Raw genomic sequence first — 9,919 nt, forward strand, 5'->3', positions numbered from 1 at the left:
CAGAGGTTTACACTGCACCCCACACCTCCCATATGCTTCGCTGGGGCCTCCTGTAGAGGGAGACGGGAGAAAGCAGCCCCCGCAGAGCCTCACGGAGCCCATGTCAGCCTAGGACAGCTCCTGGGACAACTTGGCCGTCCTTCCCAAGCACAGGGAATAGAAACCATCTGGGACCAATGAGGGGCAGCGGCCTGGAGAACCAGCTTGGCCTTTGGATTTGATCCCGGTTTACTCAGCACCTCTCAGCTGGATGGTCTGAGTCCCAACCCCTCTACCTGCAGCTTCCTCTTCAACAAGATGGAGATCGTAAGACCTTTCTCCTGGGTTTTTGTGAGAATAAGTGAGGGCATTTATATAAGATGCTCAGCCCAGGGCTGTCATCTAATAAAAACGATGACAGGGACGTTCACGATCATGGTGCACTGGGCATTGCTTTAAGCACTTTGTGTGTCACCTTATTCATTCCTCCTAACAGTTCTAGGAGATAGATATTATTATGATCCCCGTATTTGGACACAAAAGCACAGAGGGGATAAGTATAATCTCTTTGTTGCCCAAAGTTACAACACGAGAAGGGAGGTGAAGCTGGAATTTGAACCCAGGCCATCTGAGCCCACTGTCTATGGCCTCAGTCACTGGTGTGCACAGCTCAGTAAGTAGCAGAAGTGGCGATGGTCTTATTGCTTTGCCAACCTTGTAAGTTTATTGTGAGAATTAGAAATAAAACATAGAATGTTCCTAGAAAAGTCTGTAGGTATCCAAAACCTAGTAATGAATAATTAGCACTCCTATCACAATCATCACCATTCTAACTAAGGCCAGTGGAAAGTGTGCTTATTGACCCCCTTATAAAGTTCCTGTATGTTATCTATTGCTGCAATAATGCTATATAGCAAGTCCAGTAAGCCCCCTACATAGGAACCTTCAAGTTTCAAACTTTCAAAGATGCGAACGTGCATTCGCATATCCAATCATGTAAGTTAGTTCACGTAACTGGCGTACATTGTCACCTGTGTGTATCCTCTACATGCCGTTGTGCTTTTGTGTAGTTTGCTGTACAGTACTATATAGGGTACAGTAGTACATTATCTTATTTCAAGCCCAGGATGTCCAGAAGTAAGCGTAAAAGCAGTGGTGATGCAGCTGGTACTGTGCTGTGCTTTTCAAGGTACTGAACTGTAAGATTAAAAATGTATTCTTGGGCTTCCCTGGTGGCGCAGTGGTTGAGAATCTGCCTGCTAATACAGGGGACACAGGTTCGAGCCCTGGTCTGGGAGGATCCCACATGCCGCGGAGCAACTAAGCCCGTGAGCCACAACTACTGAGCCTGCGCGTCTGGAGCTTGTGCTCCACAACAGGAGAGGCCGCGATAGTCAGAGGCCCGCTCACCACGATGAAGAGTGGCCCCCCTTGCCACAACTAGAGAAAGCCCTCGCACAGAAACGAAGATGCAGCACAGCAAAAATAAATTAATTAATAAACTCCTACCCCCAACATCTTCTTAAAAAAAATGTATTCTTTATTTTTTTCTGTTTGTTTTTTATGTATTATTTGTGTGAAAAGTATTATAAACCTGTACAGTAGCCGACTGTGTTAGTTGGGTACCTAGGCTAAGTTTGTTGGACTTATGAACCAACTGGACTTATGAACGCACTCTGGGAACAGAACTCATTCATATGTAGGGGACTTACTATACCCACAAAACTGCAGTGGCATGCAGCAACAAATTCAGTGCACAGTCTGTGGGGTTCGGGAGCATGAGCTGTGTTCAGTTATGTTACCTGGCCTCACTCACATGGCCTGGGTTGGCCAGATGTCAGCTGGTCCTGGAAGGCCTTGGTTAGAATCTCCAAGGAAACTGTGTTCTGCTCTGCTTATCTTTCAGCCCGAAGCAGACTAGCCCAGGCACGTTCTTGTGGTGATGATAGGAGGGCAAGACCAGTAAACCCACCTGAGTGAGGGCTTTTGAAGCTTCAGTCTGCATCTCATTTGCTAAACCCCAGGGGTCAAAGCAAATCACATGGCCAAGCCAAAAGCCAGGTGGGAGGGCCCTCCACAGTTACAGGGAAAAGTTTGTGGATGAGGAAGGGTAAAAAAAATCTATTACAGTGCTCACCTTGGCAGCACATATACTAAAATTGGAATGATCCAGAGGAGATTAGCATGGCTCCTGTGCAAGGATGACACGCAAATTTGTGAAGTGTTCCATATTTTTGTTAATATACAGAAATCTGTCGCATTTCTATTCACTAACAGTGAACTCTCAGAAAGAAAAATTAAGAAAACAATCCCACTTACAATTGCATCAAAAAGAATAAAATACCTAGGAATAAAGCTAACCAAGACAATAAGAGACCTGTACTCTGAAAACTATCAGACACTGATGAAAGAAATTGAAGATGACACAAATAGAAAGATACAGCATGCTCATGAATTGGGAAAATTAATATTGTTAAAATGACCATACTACCCAAGGCAATCTACAGATTCAGTGCAATCCCTATCAAAATACCAATGGCGTTTTTCACAGAGCTAGAACAAATAATTCTAAAATTTGTAAGAAAACACGGAAGATCCCAAATAGCAAAAACAATCTTGAGAAAGAACAAAGATGGAAGAATCACACTCCTTGATTTCAAACTACACTACAAAGCTAGTATAGTAAAAACAGTATAAACAAATCATCAAAACAGTATAGTACTGGAACAAAAAGACATATAGATTGATGGAAAAGAATAGAGAGCCCAGAAATGAATCCACACTTATGTGGTCAGTTAGTGTATGACAAAGAAGGCAAGAATATACCATAGGGAAAAGACAGCCTCTTCAATAAATGGGCAGCAACATGCAAAAGAATCAAACTGGACTACTTTCTCACATCATATATAAAAATAAATTCAAATGGATTAAAGACTCAGTTGTAAGAACTGAAACCATAAAACTCCTAGAAGAAAACATAGGCAGCATACTCTTTGGCACTGGTCTTAGCAATTTTTTTTTTTTTTTTTTTGGATCTGTCTGCTCAGGAAAGGGAAACAAAAGCAAAAGTAAACAAATGGGACTACATTAAACTAAAAAGGAAATGATCAACAAAATGAAAAGGCAGTCTACTGAATGGGAGAAGATATTTGCAAACAATATATCTGATCAGGGATTAATATCCAAAATATACAAAAAACCCATACAACTCAACCTTGACAAAGTAAACAACCCAATTTAAAAATGGACAGAGAACCTGAATAGACATTGTTACAAAGAAGACATACAGATGACCAATAATCATCAGGGAAATGCAAATGAAAAACCATATGAGATATCACCTCACACCTGTCAGAATGGCTGTTATCAGAAAGACAACAAATAACAAGTGTTGGTGAGGATATGGAGAAAAGGGAACCCTCATTCATTGTTGGGGGGAATGTAAATTGGTGCAGTCATAATGAAAAACAGTATGGAGGGTCCTCAAAAAATTAAAAACAGAACTATCATATGATCCAGGAGTTCCACTTTGGGGTATTTTTCTGAAGAAAATGAAAACACTAATTTGAAAAGATTCACGTACCCCTATGTTCATTGCAGCATATTTACAATAGCCAAGATATGGAAGCAACCTAAGTGTCCATTGATTGATGAATGGACAAAGATGTGATATATATATTCCATATACACAATGGAATATTACTCAGCCATAAAAAGGAATTAAATCTTGCCATTTGTAGCAATATGGATGGGCCCAGAGGGTATTATGCTAAGTGAAATAAATCCCACAGAGAAAAACAAATACCATATGATTTCACTTGCATGTGGAATCTAAAAAAAAAAGAAAAAGAATAACAAAACAGAAACAGAGTCATAGATACAAAGAACAAATCAGAGGTTGCCAGAGGGGAGAGGAGTGGGGGGATGAGTGAAATAGGTGAGGGAGATTAAGAGGTGCAAACTTCAAGTTGCAAAACAAATGAGTCAACATGGGAAATATAGTGAATAATATTGTAATAACTTTGTATGGGTATGTATGGTAACTAGACTTATCATAGTGATAATTTTGTAATGTATAGGAACATCACACCACTACGCTGTGCACCAGGAACTAACATAGTGTTGTTGGTCAATTGTACTTTGCTTAAAAAAGAAATCCGTCACAGTTACAAAACAAGTAACTTCCCTCTGAGTTGCCACCAGTGTAATTACCTCCTCCCCAGGGTGAACCTACAACTTTTTTGTTGTGGTTCCTGAACTCCCTGTGCTCGGTCAGCACCATTAATCCCTCTGAAGTCAGCTTGTTTAATCATTATTTGCCAGACACCATGGGAGGCACTGAGAACATACCTGTCAACAAAACAAACAAGGTTCCTGCTCTAATGGAGCTAATGGTCCAGCAGAGGAGACATGCAAAAAAATACCTAACATAATTTCAGATAATGAAAAATTCTATGAAAAAGTTAACCAGAATTACTCGATAGAGAGAGGCTGAGAGCAGTCTTAGAGGACAGTGACCTTTGAGATTTACATCTGTATCCTCAGCCCTAAGCCCAACTGGCTAACATGGAATTAGGTTTCAATATATGTGGAAAGGAACATGAATGGATGGATGAAAAGATGGATGGATGGATGGATGGATGGATGGATGGATGGATGGATGGATGGATGGATGGATGTATAGACGGACGGACAGACAGATGTATGGACGGATGGAGGGATGGATGGAAGGATGGACCAACAGACACTGGTACCTACCTGGCACTTCCTGCCATTGCCTCTATTCTCTCTGGCCCACTGAGGCCAAGAAGGATCACAGAGAGAAGACCCAGTTCCCTCTCCATGTCTGGACAGCCAGCCCCGAGACCTCAATTAAGTGTCTTCTCCACAAACCCAGTGGCTGGGGCATCTCAGCTCTCCGTGGTTAGCAAAGGGATTGCCTTCCTTCTGAACTCCCTGCTCAGTGTTGGAAAAACGTCCTCAGAGCTGATGCTGCCCACTGCCCTTTTGGAGAAATTCAGACCCACTCCTTTTGAGTATGTTTAGGTTGCAGGGGGCGGGAGTGAAAAGGATGTGCAGAAACAAGGGAAGTCGCCAGCTCTGATCCCACCCCTCCCAGATTTCCCTGAGCAAGACCAGCAGGTTCACTGTCCCAACATTCTGGCTTCTCACCAAAATGTACTGAATAACTAGGTGCTTCATGTGTATTTACTCTTCACAATAACTCACTGAAACTGGTTACATTGCCTCACTCTACTGAAAAGATGGTGATTTTCTTATGGCCACCAGTACAGGTGGCAGGGCTACCATGCAGAGCCAGTTTTTCTGAAGCAACATGGTGGAATGGAAGTCAAACAGTCCTTCCTAGTCCAATAGACATGGATTTAAATCCACATTCAACCACTTCTTAGCCCTGTAACTGGGGCACACTGCGGTAGAGTTGAGCGTAACAGTGACACTCCAAATCCTAGGAACTCGCAGATTCAATAAAGACAAAAGTGTTTTACAAACATGTTCTAGCAGAGGGCATCTGCTGGAAGCTTGTGTTGGGGGCTTACATTTTTCTTTTTTAAAATACTTACTGAAGTGACTGACAAAGTATATTTAAAATCTGAACAAAGTAATAAAAATCAGCAGTCTTCCCAATTGTGTATGCCTATAAACAAATCGTCTAAAAAGACAGCTCTCCTTCACAGGACCTGGTGGCCCATCGAACAAAGTCTCCAGATATGCATTCTGCTCGGGATGAGGGGCCTGGTGCTCCCCGGCGATCCTCTTCACCCCAGCCTCTCTCAGATTGTAGGTGCTGAAATTCGAAGGGGACGAAAAGCTGGAGGAAGCAGGCGGAAGGAAGAGTCTTTGAGCCGTTCTCTGGGGCAATCTGTACCATGGAAAGTTATTTTTAATTTGTTCCATAAGAATCGTGAAAAACAGGAAACATTCAGGGGGTTTATCATAATTCTCTATGAGATAAATACTGTGCTCTGCAATAAAAAAATGGAAAATATGTATTTAGTCCAAAAACTCCGTTTAAAAAAAAGTTAACATAAGGAAATGATTTCCTAAAGAGCCTTTCAGTCTGAGACCAAAGACGGACTCAACCGTCTTAAGGATACAGATCAGATTTATCACTCCAGTTATGTCCCTCGACTAGGACAAACTCAAGCCATGAGTTTTCCAAGCAGCGAGATTAAATTCTGAAGAACCCAAGCATGTGCTCCACTGTGCTGTGCATCTAAAGCCTTGCTCATTCCATGTCCTGCAGTCCCACATACCCTGCTTCAAAATGACTAGCTGTGGAACCCTGGGCAAGTCACTGAGTATCTCCAAACTTCAGTTTTCCTATTACCATAATAACTACCTTCCATGGTAGGTAAGAAGATAAAACGATATAATAGAGCTTTGTTTGGTGAACCATCTAACATATTTATAGATATTAGCTACTATTGCTTTTGTGGACTGAAAAGCAGACACAAAATATTTCCAGGACCTATCGGGAGCTCAGCAATATGCTAGACACTAAGAAAAGAAACACAAGAAAAGCAGAAGATGTGGTCCCTGAGTCCAAGGAGCTTGTAAGCAAGTCTTCAGACATAAACAGGAAACAAAGAGAGACACATGTAAGATAACAAATAAGCAAGTTAGTATTTTTATGAAACAAAAATTAGTATCTTAAGACACAAATGACTAGAAGATTCTGGTGAGAGTCAGGCACGGGTGTGTGGGTACAGGAAAACACAGTGGGAGGGAAGGCAGATGCCCCATGAGAGGTGAGCAAGATGGAGAAGACATATCTTAGACGTCAGTTTGGCCAAGACAACGAGATCTAATTTTCCCTCTGGTCCTGGTCATCCTCTAGTCAACGCATACCTCCCAGATGTGGCCGTGGCCCAGCCAGGCTAAGTCAGAGGAAGACTTGGAGAAAGCCTGGTCTCCAGGCTGGCCATGGTAGAGTCACCCCTCTGGACACAGGCTCCCCGTCTGCAAAACGGGACATCAGTGGCCCCACCCCTCCACAGGGAGGGGCTTTGAGAGAGGTCATGCAGACTGTGGCAAGGGGACTAAGGATCACCTGTCCCGACAGGGGAGAAACAGACCAACTGGGAGGGAAAGGAGATTAGGAGGAAAATGCACAGGGTTCCCGTTCGGTGCCGGGTACCCTGTTAACGAGCCTTGTTGCACGTTTCCCCTCTTAATTCTCTCAGCTGGAGTTGAAATTAATATTCCCATTTTACAAAGAAGGAAATGGAACCTCACAGTTGAGAGACTAGCCCAAGATCCCGTACAAAGGAGAGATTTGAACCCAAGTCCTTCAGACACCGAAGCCCACACTCTTTATGGCTCCCAGAGGAGGTGGAAAGCCCTGGGCTGGGCAGACGTGGCAGGGAGGCTTCCACTCTGCCTTTTCCTCTTGGTTGAGAGAAGAGAGGCACTCTGTTGGGGGCACGGAAGGAGGAACCAGAGGACTGCAGCTTAAAAGTGGCTCACGGCTCCCCCATGACAGAGGGGAGCATCCCAGGGGCCCAGTCCAGGGATGAAGATGGGGCATCTGACGGGGTGCTCCCTGGAGGGCATGTGTGGCCCTGCCCTGGAGTCCAGGACCAGTGTAACTGAGGGGCTGGTCTCAGGGACCACCAAGGGGAAGCAGCACTGAGAGCCTGGGCCCAAAATCTGGGGAGGACTTTACTTATGAGGGTCCTCAGCCAGATCAGAAGTGGGAAGAAAACTGAAGCTACAGGCAAAAAATGCAGGACCCAGCATGCACAGGCAACCTGCATGTAACAGGTGGGCAAGGGTACAACAAGCCACAGGAGAAGCAAGGCCCACCTCTTTGCAAGAACAAAGCTCAGTAGTTTCAAACAGTATTTTCACATTGGCACAAATTTGGAAAAACGGAATAGAATTCAATAATCTACATGAATTTTTAAAATAAAACATTATTTCAAAGAAATTTCACACATGAGGCAACCACTGGAGCTGCCCCTGAAAAATCTCCCAGCCATTAGGCTGTGCGATGGGAATTTTCGGAAATAAAATCAGAGAGACAAAGAGGAGGCAACACAAAGGGAAGGTAGCCAGGCCAGTCCCCAGGGGAGGCCAGGCTGGAGGCTGGAGTTAGATACCCGGTGGCTGAGGAAGGGGGGCCAGGAAGACAAACAGATGAACAAAGGACTGGCCTCTCAGGGCCCATTTACACAAATTTAGAAGAGTGTCACCAGGCAAGAGACATCTCCCACGCATCCAGGGATTTAATGTGAAAGAACTTGTCAAACTGCAGGTGTGTGTAAACTGCAAAGGGCTCCAGGACAGAAGCAATTAGCATCTTTATTATGCAGCACTAACCTAGGTGACCTTGCCTGTGTCTTGACTGGTCCTCTCTTCCCTGACCACACCTTCCTCCTCTGTAGCTCCTCCCACCTTCCAAGCTGATGCCCCACCCACAAAGATCTGCCCCTCTGCTCTCCTGGTCCACCAGTTGCAGATGTGAGCTTTGCAATAGTTGCTCCCTTTGGCCACTGTTTCTTAGACCCACAGTCCAGACGCATGGTTCTGGCTGAATCACGTCTGTTGCTCTGGCCACTCTGGGAGAGACGGGTCCACAGCCTAATGGGGCTGGGAGAGAAGGGAGTCCAGAAACATCCACAGGGGTACCTGTTGTGGGTTGAATTGCATCCCCCCAAAATTCATATGTTGAAGGCCTAATCCTCAGATCCTCCAAATGTGACCTTATTTGAAAATAGAGTGGTAGTTGTTAAGGTGAGGTCACATTGGAATAGGGTGTGTCCCACATCCAATGTGACTTGTGTCCTTATGAAAAGGGAAAATGTGGCAACAGACACACCCACGGGGAGGACACCAGGTGAAGATGAAAACAGATTGGGATGATGCTTGTACAAGCCAAGGATACCAAAGATTGCCAGCCACCCAGCAGAAACTAGGAGCGAGCATGGAACAGATTCTCCATCACAGAGGGAACCAAGCCTGCCAATGCTTTAATCTTGGAGTCGGGGCCTCCAGAGCTGTGAGGCAATAAATTTCTGTTGTTTAAGCCACCTAGTTTGTGGTATAGTCAGCCCTCCAGACCCGTAGGTTCTGAATCCTTGGATTCAACCAGCCCTATATCAAAAATACTTGGAAAAAAAAAATCTAGAAAGTTCCAGAAAGCAAAACTTGAATTTGCCAAGCACTGGCAACCATTTACATAGCATTTATATTATATTAGGTATCATAAGTAATCTAGAGATGATTTAAAGTATACGGGAAGATGTGCATCGGTTATATGCAAATACCACACCATTTTATATAAGGACCTGAGCATCCGTGGATTTTGGTATTGGGGGATCCTGGAACCAATGCCCCACAGACACTGAGGGACCGCTGTCCTTTGTAACAGCATCCCTAGCAAACTACTAAACGCCCAACCTCTCACACCAGGGTCAAAAAGGGCTTAAGAAAGTAGTATGGCCTGAGCCAGGTCTTAAAGAATGAAAAAGAGGATTCCAGGTCGAGTAGGGGCGTGAAGGTTGTTCTGGGCAGGGGAAAGAAGACAAGCTACAGCATGAAGGTGCTCCCAGTGGGCCACCGCTTGCCTTCCTGAGTGTCTAACTGCTGGAGAAAGAGGCGGCTGACAGTCTCAGGGGCGCACAGCAGGACCCAGAGTTGGGAAGGGCCTTGGAGAGGTCGAACAAATCTCTGGTTTTACGAACAGGGAACTTGAGGGGAAGGGAAGGGAAAGAAGCCACCCAGAGTCACATGGGGACAGAGCCCGGCCAGAACCAGAACCTGGGACTCCAGACACTACCTGGTACCTTCTGCTTACAACATAATTGATGCGAATGGGCTATGATTAAGCACAGACTTCTCTTTAAATCAAGGCTCATGAAAAGAAAAAAATTATCCATGGTGTTTTTTGCAGCAACATGGATGAACCTAGAGATTG

At 44.5% G+C, this 9,919-nt stretch overlaps 1 non-coding gene across 1 annotated transcript; it reads left to right on the forward strand.

Annotated features, from left to right (window-relative positions):
* The first annotated feature begins 2,108 nt into the window (after nt 1–2,108).
* On the forward strand, nt 2,109–2,215 carry LOC132435674 (U6 spliceosomal RNA). The gene has a single exon (XR_009521617.1). It is a non-coding gene; the product is annotated as a U6 spliceosomal RNA (small nuclear RNA).
* The last annotated feature ends 7,704 nt before the right edge of the window (nt 2,216–9,919 follow it).

Source organism: Delphinus delphis, chromosome 12, assembly GCF_949987515.2.
Source record: "Delphinus delphis chromosome 12, mDelDel1.2, whole genome shotgun sequence".
In the NCBI taxonomy this organism is placed as follows: domain Eukaryota; kingdom Metazoa; phylum Chordata; class Mammalia; order Artiodactyla; family Delphinidae; genus Delphinus; species Delphinus delphis.